Raw genomic sequence first — 22,895 nt, 5'->3', positions numbered from 1 at the left:
TAGGTTAAATTACTCAGCACTGCTTTTTACAAACCCAGGTAATAGGCAAAAAGGTAACAGTGCTCTTAGTTCAGGGACAACCAAGTAGCTTTATGGAGTTCAGGGGCCGATGGTGTAGCAAAGTAGGTAAAGCCACCACTTGCAGCAACTGCATCCCACATGGGCACAAGGTTGAGTCCTGGCTGTCCCACTTCTGACCTAGCTTCCTGCTGATGTGCCTGGAAGAGTATGAGAGGATGGCCCAAGTCTATGGGCTCCTGCACCCATATGGCAGCTCCGGACCCCAAGATTCAGCCCAGCCCAGCTCCAGCTATCGTGGTCACCTCAAGGGTAAATCTGTAGACTGAAAGAGAGTTCTTTCACCATCTCCTGCTGTCTCTCAGGAACTCTGCCTTTCAAATACATCTTTAACAAAACAGGATATAAAACATAAATTTTAAATTTTAGACTGATGGGCAGGACACAGCAGGGAATGAAGGAGACACCCACCCTGCTCTGGGACTCAGTGAGGACTCCAGTGAACTTCCCACAGTGACTGGAATTCAGATAGTCTCCACTGTTACCAGACAAGACACAGACCCAGCCATTAGAGGAACTAAGAAGATGTGACAGAGCTGTGGTCGTCTGGGAGATGAACCAGTACATGGAAGATCTCTGTCTCTTTTTCTGTAACTCTTTGTCATGAAAAAATCTTAGCAAAAAAGACATTTTTTTGGTAACAGGGAGAGAACAAATATTAAGAAATATTTTTGACGAAAATTGTTACCAAAAAATTCTAATATTCTCAGCTTTCAAATAATAACTAGATTTTCAAAAAATGTTTGACAATTATTAAAAATCTGTGAATGACATTAAGATGCCATAAGATGTGACAGAAGATGGCCTGGTCAGCCACCTGCTGGTGTGCTCATCTGAGGAATGAATCGGCAGATGGAAGCTGCCATCTGTAACTCCATCATCCCCCATCACTGCCAGTTCCAATGCCGGTTGCTCCACTTGTGATCCGTTATGTTTCTGTGCAAAGCAACAGAAAATCGCACGAGTATTCAGACCTGCGCCATGGATGGGGTTGACTCAAATAGAGTTTCAGTCTGCTGACATTGGTTTGGCCTAGACCCAGCCACTGCAGGTATTGGGGCAGTGAATTAATGGCTAGAAGATCTGTTTTTCTTACTCTCCTTATAACTGTACCCTTACAAAAAAAATCTTTAAAATAAAGGAATAAATGTTTAAATAAGCCAAAAAAAAAAAAAAAAAAAAAAAAAGGAAATTCAAGAGCCAGTGTTGCAGTGTGGGAAGCTCAGCAGCTGCCTTAAACACTAGCATGCCAGATGAGCACTGCTTCTACCAAGCTTCTGTTGTTGAGCCTGGGAAAGCAGCAGAAGATGGCTCATTTGTCTGGGCCCCTAGCAACCATGTGGAGACCTAGACAGAGAACAAGGCTCCTGGCTTCAGCCTGGCTTAGCCACAACCATTGTGACCATTTGGGGTTTGAGCCATTGATGGAATATCTCTTTGTCCCGCTCCACCCCCCACAACTGCTTTTTAAATGAATGTATGAACAAATGAATGAATTAGATAAATCTAACCATCTTTATAAAAGAGAATAAGGAGATTCAGCTAGGGATATCTGTAATAGATTTGGTACCACTAGCAACCTGGAATCTACCAACATCCACTTGTACTTACAGGATGTATAATCTATTCTAGATATCAGAATAAATCTCTGTCGCTGTAATGTGGGAATATAAATGAAAGAGGTCACACAGCTGCAGGCCTGCCATTGTTAGACATAACACTATCAATAAAACAAATAGATATCGAGATGAAATCAACTGAATTAGCTAAAACCACCTGAAGATGAGGCTTCTTGTGGTAGGAATGAAATAAGTCAGAATTCCAGGAAACAGAAAACATCAGCCGAAATTGATGGGGCCCTAAAAACAACTTCATCTCCTTCACAGTTTCCCACTGTGTCTATTTTGTAGGAAGCTTATCTTAATTCCTTTTAAACAGGATTAAGAAAAACCCATATATTCAAACAATGCGTAGTTATTTATAGGCCCATTTTTTTCAAGTCTGTCATGTAATTTGCCTCTTGGATAAAACATTGCAGCAATCACAGTCCTATGGGTGACTCAAAGGTCCAAAGGCAACCTACTGTAGGAAACATCGGTAAAAGACGAGGAAAAGAGAACCAAATTCATCGCCCACAGAGTGGATCTCAGGTCTTTGTAAAAAATGAAAAATCGCAGGGTAAAAATGAATACCTTTGCATTGGATGGAGTGACTAATAAATCACGATCATGCCCGATGTCGATCTTTAGTTCAACAAGCATGGTTAGTCCTAAGAAGGCTGTTTTCAACTGAATCTTACAAGAACGTCTACCAACAGAGTAGATGATAGTTGGGAAGAACAGAAGCATTAAAATGGACTTTGCATGACTAGGGAAATCATATGATTAAGGAAGACTTCCTCACTTGAAAAATATCTTAAACATTAGTATTATGCTGTCTAGGACTGTCAGCATTTTTTAAAATATTTTAACTTGTTTATATAAAAAGAACAAGTTTCAAATACTCATAATACAGTTTTAGGAGCATAGGATCCCATATGGACACCGGTTCCTGCCCCAGCAGCCCCACTTCCCATCCAGCTCCCTGCTTGTGGCCTGGGAAAGCAGTCGAGGACGGCCCAAAGCTTTGGGACCCTGCACCTGCATGGGAGACCTGGAAGAAGCTCCTGGTGTGTGGCTTCAGATGGGGTCACCTCGGGCCATTGTGGACATTTTGAAAGTGATCAGAGATGAAAGATCTTTCTCTGTGTCTCTTCATAAATCTGATCTGCCCTTCCAATAAAAAAAAGACAACCTTCTCAAAACTTAAATCAACTTATTCAAAATTTTGTAAGATTTGAGACATTTTACTCATCTAACATTTTTAATACAAAGCCATACGCTTCCCTGCCAGTACCAACCCACCCGTACATAACAATTTGATAATACATATTTTGTTCTAAGATAAATATTTTCATTCCTATGCAGTAATCTTGTAATCTGCAGGAGATAAACAGCACCTCTGCTACTTAAACATCCTTGTTTCAAGTAGTTTTTATTTTGGGAATTGTATGGTCATGGTGGAGAAAATATTCTTACTACAAATTAAACTCTTACCATTTTTAAAATAATATATAATCTTCCTTTCTTTGAATATTTCCCTTTGTTAAAATCTGTTATGATATAGATAACATCTTACTAAAGTAACTGTTTCCCTTTAAAATAAAAAATGATTACATATGAAATATATTCAGTTTATAAAATGTACAAAGCCAAAAATGTAGTCCTATTTTCAAGAGCTGTTAGAGTATATATGATTGAACAAATATAAAATATTTTAAGAAAATAGAGCATTTTGTGTGTGAAATAATGTGGTAAAAAATTTCCTTTTGAAATAATGATCTTACAAAGTCAAATGTTTATGTAGAAGGAGAAAAACTAAACAATATTTTAATAAGTTAGAATGTGCTAAAAATAGCTTACTCTTGATGATATTAATATTAGTTTGAAGTTATACATTAGAGTTTACCTTTCTGCCTCTATTCAACTTTGAAAATAATCATAATTTTCCCAAATGTTCACTTCTGTTTACAAATTTAAAATGCTATCCGGTGCCAGAAAAGACCGGCAGGTATCCCTTTTATGCGACTAGGTATCCCTTTCTCTCTCTGCCTCTCTCTCTCTCTCTCTTTCTCTCTCTCTCTCTCACACACACACACACACACACACACACACAGATGAACTCATGGGCATGAACAAAATCTCCCAGAGTAATTATGAAGTGAGAAATTTACTGGGGTTCACATGGTTAGCTTGTGGATATAATCCGCATTGGTGCAAAACTGTGAAAGGAGAAACTTTATGGGTAAAGATGTCATAGACGACTACCATTAAAGCAAGCTGAAAGAATACAGCCATGGAGCCAAGTATCTTTATACAAAACAATCACCATAATAAACCAAACAAGCTAAAAAATGCAGTATGTCAGTATGCTCTACTGCCAGAGGATCACTCAGGTAGGTCACTAAGAGTTCTCAATTTTTTTTAGCAATGTTTTTTTCTGAGTAGAGTGAAAAATAGTCTTAGATGGTTGTGTTCAATAAAATGAAATCTAGCCTTATTTTGCCAATGCTGATTAAAATAAGATTAAGATACAATCAGATCTAATTTGACTGACAACATTAATAAAACAAGGAAATCAGCAAAATCAAATTGTGTATGTGTGTATATATATATATATATATATATTCGTATTACAGAGAATTCTTAGGTACTAAGAAAACAGGTGTTAACTGCAGAAATACAGAAGAAATAAAAGGGTAATGCAACTTCAGAATTAAAAATTTGCCACAATTCATTCATGAATCCAGTCACAAAAAAAAACTGGCTTCATCTACCATATATATCATTTGAAATGCAGAAAGCAGACTACCATTCCAACATAACTAAGCTTAAATGTTTTGCAAATAAAAATGATATAGCTAAGTCATGTTCCCATTAACACTTGGGTAGCTAATTGTTAAAATATTAAATAACCATCACTCTAGTTAGTGGATAGACTTACATATTATTATTATTATTGTTATATAATAAGCGCTAACTTTGGAAGGGGTATGTTTATTAGTTTATTGTTAAATTTTGGTGCTTACACACTTGAATGATGGACTGGGGCTGGCTTGTTAAGTAGCAGATGAAGCCTTGCGATGCCAGCAGCTCCATGTTCTGGTTACGGATCGGATCCTGCTGCCTGCTAGAGGCCTGGGTAAGCAGCCAGCCCAGTGTCTGTTCCCCTCCCACTCACATGGGAAACGTGTGTGAGTCATCTGGGGGAATGAACCAGCAGATGGAAAAGCTTGCACTCTTTCTTTCTGACTTTTAAATAAATAAATATTTTACTAAAAAAAAAAAGAATCACAGGCTGACTAAAACATATGAATAAAGTGTAAAGGAATGACAAACCTCTGAGAAAAAGGGAAAAAGGAAAGGTTATTTCAGATTTCACATTACTTTAAATTATCAAGTAAAAGCAAGATGCTTTAAAAGGACAGGGCAATTTTAGGCAGAACTAGCTTGCAAAGATCTATACGTAAATATTCGGAAGCTGTGAGTAGTTCAGAATGAAGGCAAAAGATAGAGACTAGCTTTAAAGGGCCTTATAAGCTCTTTTATAACATCCAGTTTTATCTTACAAAACATAGGAAACTTAAAGACAAATGCAAGTATAACAGCACCAGAGTCACATTTTACTAAGATAACTGGATAGAAAATAGATATATTCAAACTTCAGATGCTAGCATTGCATCAGTCCAGGACACAGCAGCTGAACGTGCATAAGGAATAGATCCGCAACACATATGTTAATTCAATCATTGGTCGTTTAGCTACGTTATGTAATGATAATTAACCTGTATATTTTATATTTAAGTATACATATTCACTTAATTCCCAAAGCAATTACAGAGGTAGAAATTATTATGTTTAGCTTTTAGAGGAAGGTACTAAAGCACTGGGACAACATAATTAGTTCAGGCATAACAGGGGAAGGAAATTTAAAAATTTGACTTAAAAAAGACAGCTTTAGGGAAGAAGGTAGGTTGCCAATGCTTAATGCTGACATGAAGTCAAAGAGGATGAATATTTAAAATATTTAAAGGCCAATGAATTTAGCAATTAAGAGTTGATCACTGGGCCAGGTATGAATGCTCAATTGGCTATTCCTCTCCTTGCAAGCATCAGGATCCCATAGTGGGCACTGCTTCTTGTCCCGACTGCTCCCTTCCCATCCAGTTCCCTGCTTGTGGCCTCAGAAAGCAGTGCAGGATGGTCCAAGACCTTTGGGATCCTGCACCCATGTAGGAGACCCTGGCTCCTGCTTTGGATGGGCTCAGCTTCAGCTACTGTGGCCACCTGGGGAGTGAACTAGCAGATGGAAGATCTCCTTCTCTCTCAAATCTCCCTTTCCAATAAAAACAAAGAAATCTTTAAGAAGAGGTCATCAGTATCTTCTACCAGTGAAACAATAATATTTGTCTTTGAAAACATCAACTACATATGTAACATTTTCAAAGACTAGAACATTGCACAAAAAGTTACAGTCAGCCTTGTTTTGAAATAAGGACTTCTGAGGTGGGCTTTTGGCATGGTGGTTAAAACTCTGCTTGTATCACCTACATCCCATATCAGACTACCAGGGTTTGAATCTTGGCTCCACTCTAGATTCCAGTTCCCCTGATGTGCGTCCTAGGAGTAGCAGGTGATGGCCTCGCTCTCTGCCACCACGGACGAGGTCCAGATCTAGCTCCGGGCCCAACCGGCCCAGGCCTGCTGCTTGGGTCTGCAGAGTGAAGCAGCAGGTGAGAGATTTCTCTCTCTCTGCCTTAAAATAAATGAATAAGTAAACAAAACAAATGAAAAATAATAAAAGTAACAAGTTTGAAACAGTCTTCTTCACCTACAGCTTTTAAAATAGTTGAATGTAACTTGTAGCAAAATGAAACAGCATTTTGTTGTGTAGATACATAATTTACAAACCACTTTTGAAATACTTCAGAAAACCTGTATATATATTATCTAAAGGCCAAAAGCAATTAATATGTACTTCATGCCCAAGCAATGTGTGTTAGTTGTATGTTTCATAATACTAGATTGCTTTCTATTTTTTAAGATTTAAGTATCACGATACATAAACTTTCAATTTCAAGTTGGTAAAACATATTATTGGCAAAGAAAGCTAAAACAGCAAAGAAACAAGAAAACCAAGGAGCTGAGAGAAAACATTTACAACTTACACAAAGACATGAGAAACCCATTTGTTTTTTTTTTAAAAAAAAGTAACAGATAAAAAAAGGCAGATATGGAAAGTCAATTTACAAGAAAATCAAATGGCTAATCAACATATGAATATTAAACTTCACAGCTAGAAAATACAATTAGAATACAAATTTCTACCCATTAGTTTAACAAAAATCTCTTTAATGACATCCACACACATTCATGCCAGTGACAAATGAAATAATATTATCCACAAAAATTTAAATATGCATATACTTTAGGATATCACCATGGAATGGAAATTAAATACAAAAAGAATTATCATCAGTAGGGAAATACAGTAAATCATGGCTGATTGTATAAATGGCTACCTGAAAAAATGGTTTAGTGCTACATTTTCGGCAAACAGAAGTACACTATGTCCTAAGCTTAAAAAAAAGTTAAGAGTAAAAACAATAATGGTTTTAACAGAAAGGGCCAGCCCAAAATTCCTGAATATACTGTTTGGACATGAGAAAATACATATGAATGGTTATATAGTGGCCTTCCTTCATTTCCAAGCAATATATTTTCAGATGTCTGAAACTACAAGCTAGTTACAAACCCCATAAGATTTTTTCTAACATGCCCTGCACCTCTGCTACCAACTAGCATGGTTAATCTGCCTTCCCATGGCTTATGTGCCGCTTCCTTTAGAATACTATTCTCACACTCTAAAGTTATCACCAAGCACAGTAAGAGTCACCTGAATTCAAGCACCCTGATACAGTTGAGCTGGGAGCACAAACAGTGTGAATACAATAATGTTAATCAGAACAGCAGGTAACATCAAATTTTTGAATTGCTTATTTCTAAATTTTTTTCGTTGCACATCTTCAGATCATGATGACTCACAGGTCACTGAAACTGTGCAAAAAGGTGACCTACTGTACACAAAATCAATTTTGTTTCCTTAAAGGGGCGGATTTACAGGAAATAAGAAAATATTTCATACTTATCAGTTTATCAATATATGAGCATATGCTGAAACATTTGTTTTACCAACTAATTTTTTGAGAATGTTTGTGTATGTGTATGTTATACATTCTCTCCCAATTTTCTAGTTTTAGTTTTATAATTATTGTTACTATATTTTTAGCAAACAGTAATAGCTATAAGAAAAACAGCATCTTATAAAGTATCCTTTCATATCTTACTTATGTTCAGTAAATACAAAGTCTGCTGTTTTAAGACCATGTCATTTCTTCCCATTTCTGCTTCTATCCAACTAGCACCCCGGCAGAACCTCTGGGCTTCCAGGCCATGTTCATGCAGCTGCCCTCCTCTGATGCCTGGTCCCACTCTTTCCTCCTGATATAACCTACCATCCTTTTCAGACGCCCATTGTTGGTGTTTTATTTATTTATCTTTTTAAGATTTACTTATTTACAAATCAGAATTACACAGAAACTGGGAGAGGGAAGGAGATAGGGAGAGAAGGACAGGGAGACACAACAGATCTTCTACATGCTAATTCACTTCCCAACCGGTGGCAGTGGGCCGGGCTAGGCCAAGTAGAAGCCAGGAGCCTCTTCTGGGCCTCCCATGTGGGTGGCACAGCTCACACACTTCATCTGCTGCTTTTCCTAAGCCATTAGCAGGGAGCTGGATTGGAAGCGGAGCAATCAGACTTGAAGCAATACCTACATGGCATGCTGGAATCGCAGGCAGTAGTTGAGCTTGCTATATCACAATGACCAACCAGGCCCATTGGCTTTATTGGCTACCATGCAGTTTTACAACTGGGTAAAAATTTTCTGGGTGCCTATACTAATGAAGAATTTTCACTATTCAGAATCTTGAACACCAGTATCTTCAGTATCATTATGTAGCTTTCCAATCTTGAAGGTAGTTGTGAGGCAACAGAAATGGGATGGGGAGATAAGGGGTACAAATGCACTGCTTAAAGTACTGGCTGCTCCACTTCCAAACCAGTTTCCTTGTTGCACACCTGGAGAAGCAGCTAGATGGCTCAAGTGCTTGGATTCTGAAACCCACCTTGAAGACCAGAATGGAATTCCAGGCACCTGACTTCAGCCTGGACCAGCCCCAGTTGTTGAAACCAGTGGAGGATTTTTTTTCTCTCTTTCTGTTAACTCTGCTTCTTAAACAAAACTTTTAGAAACTAGCTATTTCTTATACTTATGATATGGCAGACTAGGAGAAGGCTAATAAAATGCTTTTAATTTTAAAAAAAGGTACTAAGCACTGGTATACAGAACTATGAGGAAAGTGTGTTCAGTGTGTATATTAACTACAAACAATGCAAAATGAGTGTTGAAATACTGAAAAAATAGAATTTGTGAATTGTGTAATCTAAGGCATAAAATTTATTTTATTTTATGCTCTGCATGCATGTCTTTACTAAATTGTTTCTAAGGCAGTCATAAGAGATTCCAGCTCAGTCATTTCCTAGGTTTCCTAAATCTGATATACCTACTCATCTAATACTGAAAGTTTCCTATCAGATTTCCATATATACTTATTAATTTTTTGCAAATATTTTTATCCAATTATAAAAATAAGACAGTCATTATCAAACATCTATAAAAATACAAACAAGGTTGAAATAAAGTAACTTCTAAAAATTATATCAGGTTCATAAACAAAATGAAATATTTTTAACGTAAACTTACATGAAGATTTCCTGACAGCTGATTCTTTTTAAATGACTACATAAGTAGTCTAAAAGCAGGGGAAAATTACAGTTTACTGTAAATCACTTAATCATTCCCTATTACTAGGCATTTATGCTAATTCCACATAGTTCTCACTATTACATTGACTACTGTTATAAATATTAAATAAAACTTGGACTAGGGTCCAGCGCAACAGCCTAGCGGCTTAAGTCCTCGCCTGCAACCACCAGGATCCCCTATGGGCATCAACTGGTATTCTGACTGCCCCACTTCCCACCCAGCTCCCTGCTTGTGGCCTGGGAAAGCAACTGAGGCCAGCCCAAAGTCTTGGAAACCCGCATGGGAGACCCAGAAGAAGCTCCTGACTCTTAGCTTCCGATCAGCTCAGTTCTGGCCATTGTGGCCACTTGGGGAGTGAACCAGCAGGTGGAAGAACTTTCTCTCTGTCTCTCCTCTTCTCTGTATATCTACCTTTGCAATTCAAATTAAAAATCTTAAAAAACAAAAAAACCTTGCACTAATTCCTGTATATCCCTTTGGAAATAGTTCTGTAGTTGCTGTTACTTTACAAACATTACTGACATGCTGAATACAGCTGACATTATGGCTAATTACACTCCAGAGAAGTTACCTTACTTTAATTTTCATACCTGGGTATGAGGGTTCCATTATCTTTCATATGTGTCATTTCCTAAAGGAGAGTGATACTTTTTCTTTTATAACAAGTACTTCTTCTACATTTTCTGCGAATACTTTGGATCCAATCCCTCGCACCACTCTGCGGAGGATGATAATAGTCTCAAAGACATTATTTTCATTGCTGTTAGAACACCATTCACAAACAGAATATATGAATACAGCTTGTTATTAAATGAGATCAATGAATAAAATACATGGTTCAAATCTTTGGAATTTCCTGTAAAATCAAAATCTAATATTTTCTATCTGATGTTCCTCTAATGATTTGCTCAATAGGGCACATTCCAATCCTAACACTAGCAATGCTCCCCCAGGGACTTTTATCTACACTTCTTATTGTACTAATTAGTTTTCTGGACTGGCAAGACAGTTGTTTTCAAGTAATTAAATAAGATAGAATGAAGACAGGGAACTCTTGAAAAAAGTACAAAATTTTCACTTGGGAAAATTAGCAAAGTTAGTACTTTTTTTAAAAAGCTTATATAATCTAAACTTAGAGTTCATGAAGAACAAATAAGTCTCTTACTGCAACAGTAACTCAACTGAATGAAAAGGAACCACTGATGGCAGATTCATTGAGAAATCCCAGCTACGTTCCCATTCTCTAAATCGAAACGGCAACTTTCATGAATACTCTTGTCGGATAGCCTGTCATGATTTTTTTCCTATGGGGGACAAAAGATGTATTTTCACTGTATGAATAATTTTTAAAAACTGGCATGGTAACAAATACATACGTGCAAAATAAATTCTCACACTTTTTCAAATGTGTTTTTAATAACAGGGCCTATACCCAGGTACTCTATACTAAATCTAATACTAAGCCTAATACTGCAAAAGTATTGTGACAAACTATACTTTTATGGGCTGCTCTCCCCAACTTCGAAACTTGTTTTCAATGGTACAATTAAGATTTCTAATAAATCTATGTAGATAGATATGTATGAGACATTCATTCATAATAGAAATGTGTTCTTTCACAGTCCACAAGTATTCACCTTTTAGATCATTGCGGCTATTCATATTGTTTCATTGTACAAGTATAATCAGATCTAGCAACACACACACAAAAGTGGTCACCCAGAATAGCACACTGAGTTACATGAAACTAACGCCTGATTAGCCTAGCATTATGATCAAGGTTACCAGGGGGAAAAAACAAAAGAAAAAAGAAAATGGGGGAAAACTTTTTAAAACAAACATGTTTGACAGCAGAGCTAAATGTTTTGTATATGACGGTAAAATGCAACGCAAAAGAGGAAAAGACACCTTTTGAAAATCATTCATCAATTTATTTTGAGAAGAGATTCCTATTATAGAATTCAGGGCTTGGTTACTCTTCCTGCACACTCCTATTCTAACTTTAGTTCCTTTTTAATGAAGAAAATGAAAGTCAGCAAAACAAAATGCCACTATTAAATCATTTTGCAACATTTTGTGTCAAAAATGTAATGGGGAATGCACACATCAAGGGAAAGGTTACTGTTCTTCTAGAACATCTTTCCACTTGGTTCATGGCTCATCCTTCTGTGTAACAGTGCCGGCACTCCTGATGGTTTTCTCTCTCAGCTTAATGTGGCATTTGAAGGATTATGGCATTTTCAGGAAACCACAGTGCAGCGATTTTAGTGGTTATCTCACTGAAAGTGATGCTCTGATTTAGAATAACTACTCTGTTTATGTGCAATGGTAAAAGCCAGCTACTGAGCCATCTCACAATGTCAACCTAATTCTTGAATACGTATTTTCTTAACAATATATGAGTTCAGTCTGAAAAGAAAGAACACAATTAAAGGAAACCCCTTTGAAATGAGCCTTCTGTGTGTGTATGTGTACACAAACACTATGGTTTTTTTAAATCCTTTTAAGGGCATTGTAATAAAAAGAGCCAATTTGGAAACTAGTAACCTCACTTCATCTCAGTTTAGAATAAGAGTGATTATTCCTTGCGACTGCCTTGCAAAATAGACTTAGGCATATAAGAATTACAACGAAAAGGAATCACATGTCATATATACAAAATAATCAGTACCTATGTGGAGATTAAACATGAGAAATGCTATAAATACTTGCTCAGATAATATAAGTCATTTTTATCGACCTAGCCATTTTATTTAAAGAGGTCAATTCATTTTATTTTACAAAGAGAAATGCTTCACATTAAAAGAAAGTATTTTACACCACAATCCATCTCTTGAACTTAAAATAACTAAAAGTTGATCACTCATTTATTACTTCACATATTTTTGGTAGGCTATGGCTTATAATATACACAATTAAAACTGAAATTGGAGGAATATTAGGAGTTACTAATACAACTGAAAATATGTTGGAGGTAAGCTTATTTGTGACAGAATTTTTGCATTTTGATAATATTTTACATTTACAAATTTCTCTCTTTTTCATCCCTACAGTCCAGGGGTCTTCCAATTTTTCATGATATCATTAAAAATATTATGCACAGATGTGAACATTTTCTGCACCAGAATAAACATATAACATATAATGTAGTTAGATTTTCTGTACTTTTTTGAAATCTCTGGTATTGCAAAATCATGGAACATAAGAATTAAAAAAATAAATCAGGCTAAGACAATGTTCATTTCATCAATGAGAACTGCTTTCAAGAACAGTTACCCACATTTGTGACCATTTCAAAGCGTCTTTCTGGGAAAGCATTATCAAGAATTCAACCTTCCAGTTTTAGTCTTCTGATCTCTCCCAAGGCTTTTTACCCCAGTTTTCAAAGATTTATTATTTATTTATTTATTTATTTATTTGACAAATTGAGAGAGAGAGAGAGAAGAACAGTGTGAGTGAGTGAGACAGAGAGAGAGAGAAATAGAGAAACAGAGAGATTGAATCCACCTCCTGGTTTACCTCCCAGATCGCCACAAAGGCAAGTGCTACATCAGGCCAAAGCCAGCAGCCAGCTTTATTCTGGTCTCCCACATAGGTACATGCAGCACCCACCAGTACATTAAATCCAGGGATTGGACCACGCCTGCTAGGGCGACTTCAGGAATGCCCTGGCTAGGACACAGCTCCTGCTGGTGAGCATGAGAGCCAGAGCTCGGGGCAGGCCTGTGAAGGGTTATTGGCATCAGCTGGTATGCAAGAAGACTAGGCCCTTGGAGGGCTGGGCTGGGCTGGGCTGGGCTGGGCTGGGCTGGGCTGCAGCACCACCAGTTGGTTAGCATGAGAGATGGGGCTGGAGGTAGAATAAATAAGGCAGCTGCATCTACCAATATTGCTTTGGTTGGTGCAGGTGACAGACCAAACCTGACTCTGCACTAGCTAAAACACACAGTCAAGTCTAAGGTCACTCCAGGTGAGGTTTCTTGGGAGGACTCCCCAACTGCACTCAAACTTGGGCCATAGGAAAATGACAAGGTATATGTTCCAACCTTGGAGTGCATATATTCAGACTTGGTCTCCCCAGTTATTGATGCCTGTGCAGAGGGCTCGTGTCCAGACGCACTCGGGACATGGCATCCAGCACATCTAGGCCGGTAGAGGATGTGGAGTGCCATGTCAGAGGATGGAAAGTAGAGCACGCTGGACAACTCTCCTGAACAAGCTTTGCAGTAAGGTGCTGGGTGTGTGTTGCACGAAAGTGGATTTGGTCAGCAAAGAGAGCTTAGATTATCTCAACCCTGGTGCAAAAACTCCAATGACATCTCAGAACTATCAAAACCACTAAAGTAATACACTTGGAACACTCTTCCTCATCTCACAGTCTCTAAGGCATCATCAAGTCCCTGGGGACTGATGTAGTTGGATAGCATCCCTACTCCCCCAGATCAGGAGAATAAACCGAACTGAAACATGTGCCACCTACCTACCTCCATACCTCAATGCGCCCCACCCCAATCAGGGGTCCACATGGGCATGCATCCCTCTCAACTTATGTAAACAATAATAACGATAACATGAAGCTGAACAGGAAGCAGAGGAAAAACAGAATCCAGGAATATGGGCATCCTGAGTGGCAGGTTAGCCCACTAAACTACAGCACAAACCACTAACATTTCTCTTAATTAGAAGTCCTCTTAGTGGCAGGGGTTTGCCCTAGCAGTTCAGGTGCGTGCCAGTTGAGAAACCTGCATCCCATATCAGAGTATGTATTTTAAATCCTAGCTTCACTCCTAACTTCAATTTGTTGTTAATGCAAATCCTGGCAGGCAGCAGGCAATGACTGAGGTAGCTGGGTTTCTACCAATTGTTTAGATAATACGTATGCAATTCCTGGCCCTGGCTCGGTCTTGACCATGTTGTATTCCACTGGGAAATAATACAGAAGATGGGAGCACTCTCTCTGTGTGTCTCTTTTGCTCTCAGAAACAACTCATTAATGTATCTCTTTCACAGCCCAGGGGCTGTGTCATAGTGAGCTAAGCCTCCCCCTGTGGTGCCAGCATCCCATATGGGTGCTGATTTGTGTTCTGACTGCTGTCCCACTTCCAACTGGCCCCATGCTTACGGCCTGCAAAGGCAGTGGAGGATGTGTCAGGTCCCTGGGTTCCTGTACCTACACAGCAGACCTGGAGGAAGCCCCTTGCTCCTGGCTTCAGGTCAGCTTAACCTGGCCACTGGGGACATTTGGGGAGTGAACGAGCAGATGAAGCACCTCACTATTCTCTGTCTCTCCTTTTCTCCATAAATCTAAGAAAAAATCTATACATAAAAGGAAACATATCTAGAATAAAAAGAAAATCATATTATAACCACAACTATCATTTTTAAAAGTTCACCATTAAGATGAAGAATCGATAAGAGGAAAAAAGACACAAGCCTGCATTGATTTGCTAGAGCCAAAGATGGGGGCTAGGACTAACTTGACTACAACCATGTCTGATGCATTCTAAGTGGAAGGAATACTCTACAACCAGACTAAAGTAATACAGAACTCTCAAATTTAGTAAAAATTAATAACCTCTGTACTAATAATGAGTGAAATTTCATGGGACAAAAACTAGATCCCAAGAGAATTTCATTTTGTTTTGTTTTTAAAGCTATTTATCAAAGGAAGCAAGTGTTTTCAATTGACTTATTTTGTTACATGAGAATGGGTAGCTAGAAAACTGGCTTTGACTATGTTAGATTTAATCGGGAAAAACAATCACATTCTACATAATGACTGAGTAACCCGTGGAGAGGTTTTATGAGAATGTTTTTACAAAAGAGTTTGTGCAACCAGATACAAACAACCAGAAGCATGGGCTTTACAACAAGAGTATCATAAAAATCTTTGACTACTAAGGCCAGGGGCGGCACAGTTAAGACTCCAGGGTCCTCTCCTAAGGAAAAACAGACTAGCTGAGATTTCCTCTCAGTGAAGACAACTAATACAAAAGGAAGAAACCAGGAGTTCATGAAAAACTTTTGTGTGTTACCTGCTGGCTTTGGTAGCAACAAGAATAAATGAGAAAGTTGCTACAAGGAACTTCAACATAACAAGCAAAACATTTATGGATGGAGCAGCCCTAATCTGAAAACTAAAAATCTTAAATACTCCAAAATAATTCACACAACAAGAAATGAACCTGTGAATCTATAAAACTGCTCTACGTAGAATAATACAAATTAAAACCATGGTGGAATTCTCTTTACACACTGATTAAAATGGCTACAATCAAAGACACAATTGCTGTTAATATGAAACTCTAGAACACAAAAAAACTAATCTGTAATGAACAATATATTAGAGTGGTTGCCTTTGAAAACTTAGAGAATAACAAAAGTGTTTATCTTGATAAGAATAAATAGAATTCTTTTGCCAAAATTTGCCAATTTATTTATTTAACCTTATGATTACATTGCATATTACTTTTAAATGCTGAAGTTAGTAAATACACCATTTGCAGTAAGTTGGACTGCAATTTAAAACCTGTATTCTGTGTATCTTAAGTATGATCAAGTAGTTAAATGACATATGCCTAAGATTTAAAAGTCAAAGACATACCGAATGAGATACCTCATAAACAAAAGAAACGGAAACAATAGTTCCTTGAAACCACTTATAAATGTTTTGTTATTTCATACTATTTTCAGTTTACAACTCAGGGAAGTTATACTGTTTCTATATTTACTGTACATAGTTTAAAGAATTGTAAAATAAAGAGAATTATAATCAAGTTTCTATGTGGGAACATTCATTTTGTTGTTTTTGTTGTTAAGATGTGTTTTCCTTGAAAGGCGGGCTTATAGACAGAGATCCTCTCCGCACTGCGTGCATCCCCAGTGGCCACAAGACAAGGCTGGGGGGCAGAACGAAGCCAGGAGCCAGAGCTTTTCTGGTCTCCCAGATGGGTGGCAGGGGCCATCAGGTGCATTACTAGCAGGGAGCTGGATCCGAAGTGGAGCACCCAGAACTCCAACTGATGCCAGTATGGAATACCAGTGTTACAGATGTCAGTTTAACCACCATATCACAATGCTAGCCCCACAATCATGATGTGTAACTTCTAAGTTTTTGTTGTTTAGATCTGAATTACTACAGTTGTGTTTAATAAAAGTACATATATTTTTAAAAATATCAGCAAGGGCTAGAATAGTAGTACAATGAGTGCAGTCATACCCTGTAATGCAGGCCTCCCATATGAGTGGCATTTCCAGTTCTAGTTGTTCTACTTCTAACCCAGCGCCCTGCAAATGCATCTGGAAAGATGGCCAGGGTGCTTAGACCTCTGTCACTCAGGTGGAAGAGCACATGGGATTTCTAGCTCCTGGTTTCAGCTTTCTCAACCCTCATCAATGCAGTCATTTGAAGAGCAAACAGAATCCCTCTCTCACAAAACTTTGCCTTTAAAATAAATAAACAATAGTTTAAGAAAATCAGCCATAACAATGTATTATGAAAATTTACAGCCTGTTAGCATTGGTTCTTCCTACTCACCTTCTAATTAGAAATACTTCTGTTTATTTTATTTCAGGCTGATTTACTTACATAGTTGATCACTATTCATATATTAAATATTAGCAATCTTACAAGTTTTACCTGTATTGCTAAGATGATTCAACTACAAATGTCGCTTATTAAGACTAACACAGTAAATAAACAGATTTCAAAAAGCATGGTATGGGCCCGGCAGCGTGGCCTAGTGGCTAAAGTCCTCGCCTTGAACACCACAGGATCCCATATAGATGCCGGTTCTAATCCCGGCAGCTCCACTTCCCATCCAGCTCCCTGCTTGTGGCCTGGGAAAGCAGTAGAGGACGGCCCAATGCATTGGGACCCTGCACCCGTGTGGGAGACCCGGAAGAGGTTCCTGGTTCCCGGCATCGGATCGGCGCACCGGTCCGTTGCGGCTCACTTGGGGAGTGAATCATCGGACGGAAGACCTTCCTCTCTGTATCTCCTCTCTGTATATCTGACTTTGTAATAAAAGTAAATAAATCTTTAAAAACAAAAAGCATGGTATAATAAACCTTCAAAACTAGAGAATATTCCATAATGTAATTTATTTTTGTAAGGATTCCACAAAGGTTAAAAAGCAACCGTTTGATGAACAAAATTAAAACCTGTGAGTATTATTTTAAAATATATTTAATATTTCAGATTGTAACAAAGAATAACACCATCTAATTCACTTCACTTTTAAATATTAAATGGTGCTTTTTTTGATAATCCTATCAGAAGTTCCTGAAAATGCGACTGCTTTGTAGCGATTATTTTTAATATAAATTAAATGTCAAAAACAAAAAGAAATTTAAAATTATCTTCAACAATCCCCAAGGTATCTCACTAAAAAGTATAAAATGCCAAAACACCTGTGCTTTCAAGCATGGCAGAAAAGTGATACCCAATTTGTATTTTAAAAAGGACTTGCATTAATTTTTTACATTCGAAAATAAGATATCAAAGAGGTCATGATTCTATTTCTTTGCCTACATTTGCAGATAATTTCTACTACTCCATCAACTGTATTGAAAATGCCCAACTTCTGTTTTCTTTTGATGTAAATCCTAAGATTTTAACACTTTTTTGGGGGGGGGCCTATGGATGCCGGTATGTTTTCAGAGATGCTTGAGCTTAGCCAAAAGGCCAAGAAACAATCAGGGATACTATAATATACTAATTTATCTTTGCATTCTATAGTAAATCTAACATGAAAATTAGTTAGATTAAATATCTTGCCAAAGTTTTGTTAATAAGACTTCATATGAAGTGTGCAAGCCATTAACCAACATGGAAAGCATTTTTGTTCAGTGTTTTGGGTTAAGGATATTTATTCTAAGATGAATAAAAGAATGATCACACTTTTAAGATACTTTCAATCCTATAAAAAATAATAGCACAATGCTAACCAATGACTTAGGAATGCAAAACAAAACAAAATAAAACCTATCTTAGAAGCTGCTAGTAGATCTCACCATTTACAAAAACTCACTCAAGATGAATCAAAGACATAAAATTAAGAACTAAGATTGTGAATTTGCTGGAAGAAAATGTAGCAGAAACACTCCAAGACGCTGGTATAGGGGATGAATTCATGCTTAAGGCTGCCAAATTTCAACAGTAAAAGCAAAACTAACCAAATGGAACTTTGTCAAACTCAGAAGCTTTTGTAGAGCAAAGAAAACAAAGAGAGTAAAGAGACATGCAACAGAACAGCAAATAATATTTGCAAACCACAGACCCAACCAAGGATTAATATCCTGAATATATCAGCAACTTTCAAAAACTCAACAACAAAAACAACCAATCCAGTTGAGAAATGGGCAACGTACTTCAACAGGCATTTTTCAAAAGGAGAAATACAAATGGCAAACATGAAATATGCGAGAAAATGCTCACCACCACTAAGCATCATGGAAAAACAAATCAAAAGTATGATGAGCTATCACTACACTAATCCCTGTCAGAACAGCTAAACTGCAAAAAGACAAAGAACAGATGTTGGTAAGGATGTGGGGAAATGCCTTACAGTCTTAGTGGAAATCTAAATCAGTCCAGCCACTGCGGAACGCAGTGTACAGATTTCTTAAACATCTAAACACAGACTTGCCCTATGTCCAGCAACCCCACTACCAATTCCAGCACTCTGGGAAGCAGCAAGGAACAGGTCTGGTTTGGGGGAGGCCTAGACGAGATTCTGTGCTCCTGGGTTTGGCCAGTGAACCAGCAGATGGAAAATTTCTGTGTGCCTCCCACTACCTCTCTGCTTCTCTGCCCTTCAGAGAACCAAAAATATTTTTAAATGAGAAATAAATAAAAGTAGTAGTAATATTATTTAGAAACCAAATTGGCATCCCCATTTTGCAAACAAAATGGTTCAAAATTGATGTAATCTGCCACTTGCTCAAATAAAGAGAAGGTGTGGCAAGCAGCTAATGATGTGGAAGGAGCTGTGAAGGAGAAAACGCTTCACAGATCACCCTCTGCTCTCACTGCTCATTCTGGTAAGTGACCACAATACAAAATAAAGTGAAGCATCCTACTTGAAGGATATATGTATTCCAAGGTTCTCAGGTTTACAGAATTCTTTCGTATCTCTTATTAGATAATAAAATGTGCCACAGTGAGTTTACACAGTGAAGATTGTATTTGAGGTTAAAAATTTTGATCTGAATACTAATTTGATTTTAAAGAAAAGGAGACAACAGTCTGACTTACATCTAAAATCTATTTTTGAAAATCCAACAAATTCAAGGAGAGAAATGATTTCATTTCTAATTTTACACAGATGCAGCAACCACTGTAAAATCAGTGGCTCTGACTTTACATCTAATAGACAGGATAAAAAGAGAAACAAGTCGTTTGTTATATCTTAGTTACTAAAATCAATCTTTTTTTAGTAAAGCCTTTGAACATTTTCCTCAAATATTTATTTTATATTTAGCTGCTCAACTGGCTCCATGATTGGATTATAATGGTGAGAGTTTTTGGTGATTTGATAAAAGATCAATTAATCATTCCCTATTTGAGCTCATGCGCCATCATTCATAATCATTATTCACTTATTAAGTATTTGCTGAGTATTAAGTGTGCCAGGAACTGTGGAAACAAAAATAAAGTCATGAACAAATGGGCACATAACCTCCAACCAAAACCACTTACTGCAAACAAATACATTGTTTAAAAAAAATCACAATTCCAACACAAAGTTTCAATTTCTGCTTCAGCCTTTAAATTGTACTAAATAACATAATATGTATTTTAATTGGAACTTCGTAGACACATTTTAACTGACTGACAAATGGAGCCTCTATGTTTTTTATTTCCAGAAGATACTACAAATTATTTTTCTCTTTAAGACTTTCATAATTTTCATATTTCCCACATCCAGGAGAAACAGTCCAGTATAATCATTTTAAAGAATGTACACTAACAGATTCAAACTTCTTGAACTGTTCTCTGTATTCTAAAATCATCATATATAGAAACAAGTTACATATATTTTCTAAGAGGTAAAAATAAGTATCTACTGAAATTATCAGCTGTGATCCTTATTTCAACACACACATATACTTGTATCTCTGGGTTGGTATGTAATATTACTGTCCTATTGTCTCACAGAGAAAGGCTTTGACCGCCACTCAGCAAGCATTCACAACTTGCACAGTAGGGAGCACAGATTTTAGTCACATCAAACAGGAAGAAAAACTGATGTAAAGAAACGCTTAATTATTTGTCAGAGACCTGAAAAAAAAAAACTTATAAACAAAGCAAAAAAATAACAAGGACCCATTAATTACACTTTATTGATCAAAGGCATGCACTTTCCCAAGACATAAAAAAATGTAAATTTACATATGTTAACAAATAACTGAAAAAGCAATAAAAATAAATGAGACATTTTCTGTGTAGCCTGAATTACATAGAGAAGTGTGGTTTAAAAGTCAGAGCTGCCAGAAGAGGTTCTAATGTGTTCTGTACCTCAGTTCAAAGAAACTTAAAAACTCATTAAAGCATATTCTATAAAAGATTGCTTACTAGGAGTCAAATGATTTAATAATCATACTCAATTTGTGTTATGTACCTGAACAAGCATCAAATATGTCTTTGAAAAAATGAAGCTTTATTTAAAGTCTCTTAAAGTCATAAAGAGGTAGCATTTATATATAATACTTAGGTTGCAATGTTATCATAAAAATGTGGACCTGGAGGGGATGGATTTTTCAAGCAATAATGGTGTTAATTACCAAATTGATGAGATGTTACAAAAGATAGAAAATATAAAACTATAAGGTTATTTTTATTAAACACATAAAATTCTACATAATGCAAAATTTTCACTTGATACGAGAGCAACAGGGTTTAACCTATAATTTTTTAAGACACCATTATAACCAGGACATAGTTTATAGAAATATTTTATATCCAGCTTATCTTGTCTTCAAGAATGGAAATAAAAATATTTAACTCCCTTTTCATTACCTCTTTAAAGCATTTTCAGAAAAATTTGTGATAGTAAGTTCCTAAGACAAAACCAAGAAAAAGGACATTTTATATTCATAATTTCTGTTATACTAAAAGTCTTTACCTTCCAGAAGACTCTGGCACGTGTAATCATGCAATCAAGACTTAAAATTCTATTTAAAAAAACTAATGAAATAAGTGAGAAAGGCTATTCAGAAACCTGAGACAGATGAGATGAAAACTGGTACCCATTTTTTAAAGACATTTTTAAAAAAAGTTTAACAGGTTGCAAATATATGATGGGATAATTTTTGAAATATACATTCTAGTTATTTCCTAGGTTATTTAAAGTAAGTTTGTGTTTGAGGGGAACCTGGTAGAAACATGTAGATTCCATGGTAAAAGGCCTGACTGAACCCAGTATCTCAGAAGGAAAATATGGAAAGGGCAGCTAGAACACAGGCCCATGAGGGCACACACCTTGAAAAGCAGATCACTGTTCTAAGCTCTCAGTGAGAACTGATTGATCAAGTTCCTCCACTCAATTTTCAAAATGGAAGGAATGTCTCTGTAAAGAATTTGTGCTTCTTATACAATATTATTTCATTCTCTTTTGTTTCTTTATCTATTTGTTCATTTATTTGTCTTTGCATTTTGCTGGTGCTGGGGACATTAATTTGATATCAAAAAATACCCTGTGAACAGAATTATTCATGTGTAACTCTTGAACTTGCTATTATCTTATGCTAATTTTAAATAAATTTGATCTTCAAGATGGTACCTATAACATTCTATATAAATTACTTCAAAAGAACATTGTCCAAATAATATAGACTTCCTAACCTTTGTTAAAGCCTTTTCTGTATCTTTATTAGAATGATTATTTTCTCCTAATCTTCAGTGATGATATTTAAAACTCAGAAAATTTTTAAATGCGCAGTTTTATTTGAGAAATTAAGATAAATAGAATTTATTTTATCAATGACTAAAATAACTGACACTATTTTGGGAGTAAATATTTAAACCCTTCCAGCATACTGATACATTTATGTTATCAACATAACTTTATTACTCTTAAAATGCTTCCTTTCTGTGTCTTCAGCTAATTTAATACAGTTTTACCAAATGAGTTAAAAGAGCTCCCTCCCACACTATGAACTTTGCGCAACTGTGCTTTGAAAGACTAATGCATCTTGTAAATGAGCTCTTTTTGGTTACCGACTCATTCCCCAATCTCATACAGCGTTCCAAACAGTTTCCTCATCGCAGCAAAAGAAGCAAATGACCAAAATTAACAGTCACCGACCATCAGGAACAGCCAATGTG

The 22,895-nt window shown here is 36.7% G+C and overlaps 1 protein-coding gene across 1 annotated transcript in view; it reads right to left on the bottom strand.

Moving 5' to 3' along the window:
- PHF14 (PHD finger protein 14) overlaps window positions 1-22,895 on the bottom strand; it is a 117,123-nt gene that overhangs the window by 47,731 nt on the left and 46,497 nt on the right. The gene's annotated exons all lie outside the window — the stretch shown is intronic.

This window comes from Ochotona princeps, chromosome 20 (assembly GCF_030435755.1).
Source record: "Ochotona princeps isolate mOchPri1 chromosome 20, mOchPri1.hap1, whole genome shotgun sequence".
NCBI lineage: Eukaryota > Metazoa > Chordata > Mammalia > Lagomorpha > Ochotonidae > Ochotona > Ochotona princeps.
The sequence above is the reverse complement of the archived record's forward strand: the minus strand, read 5'-3'. Positions and strand labels throughout refer to the sequence as shown.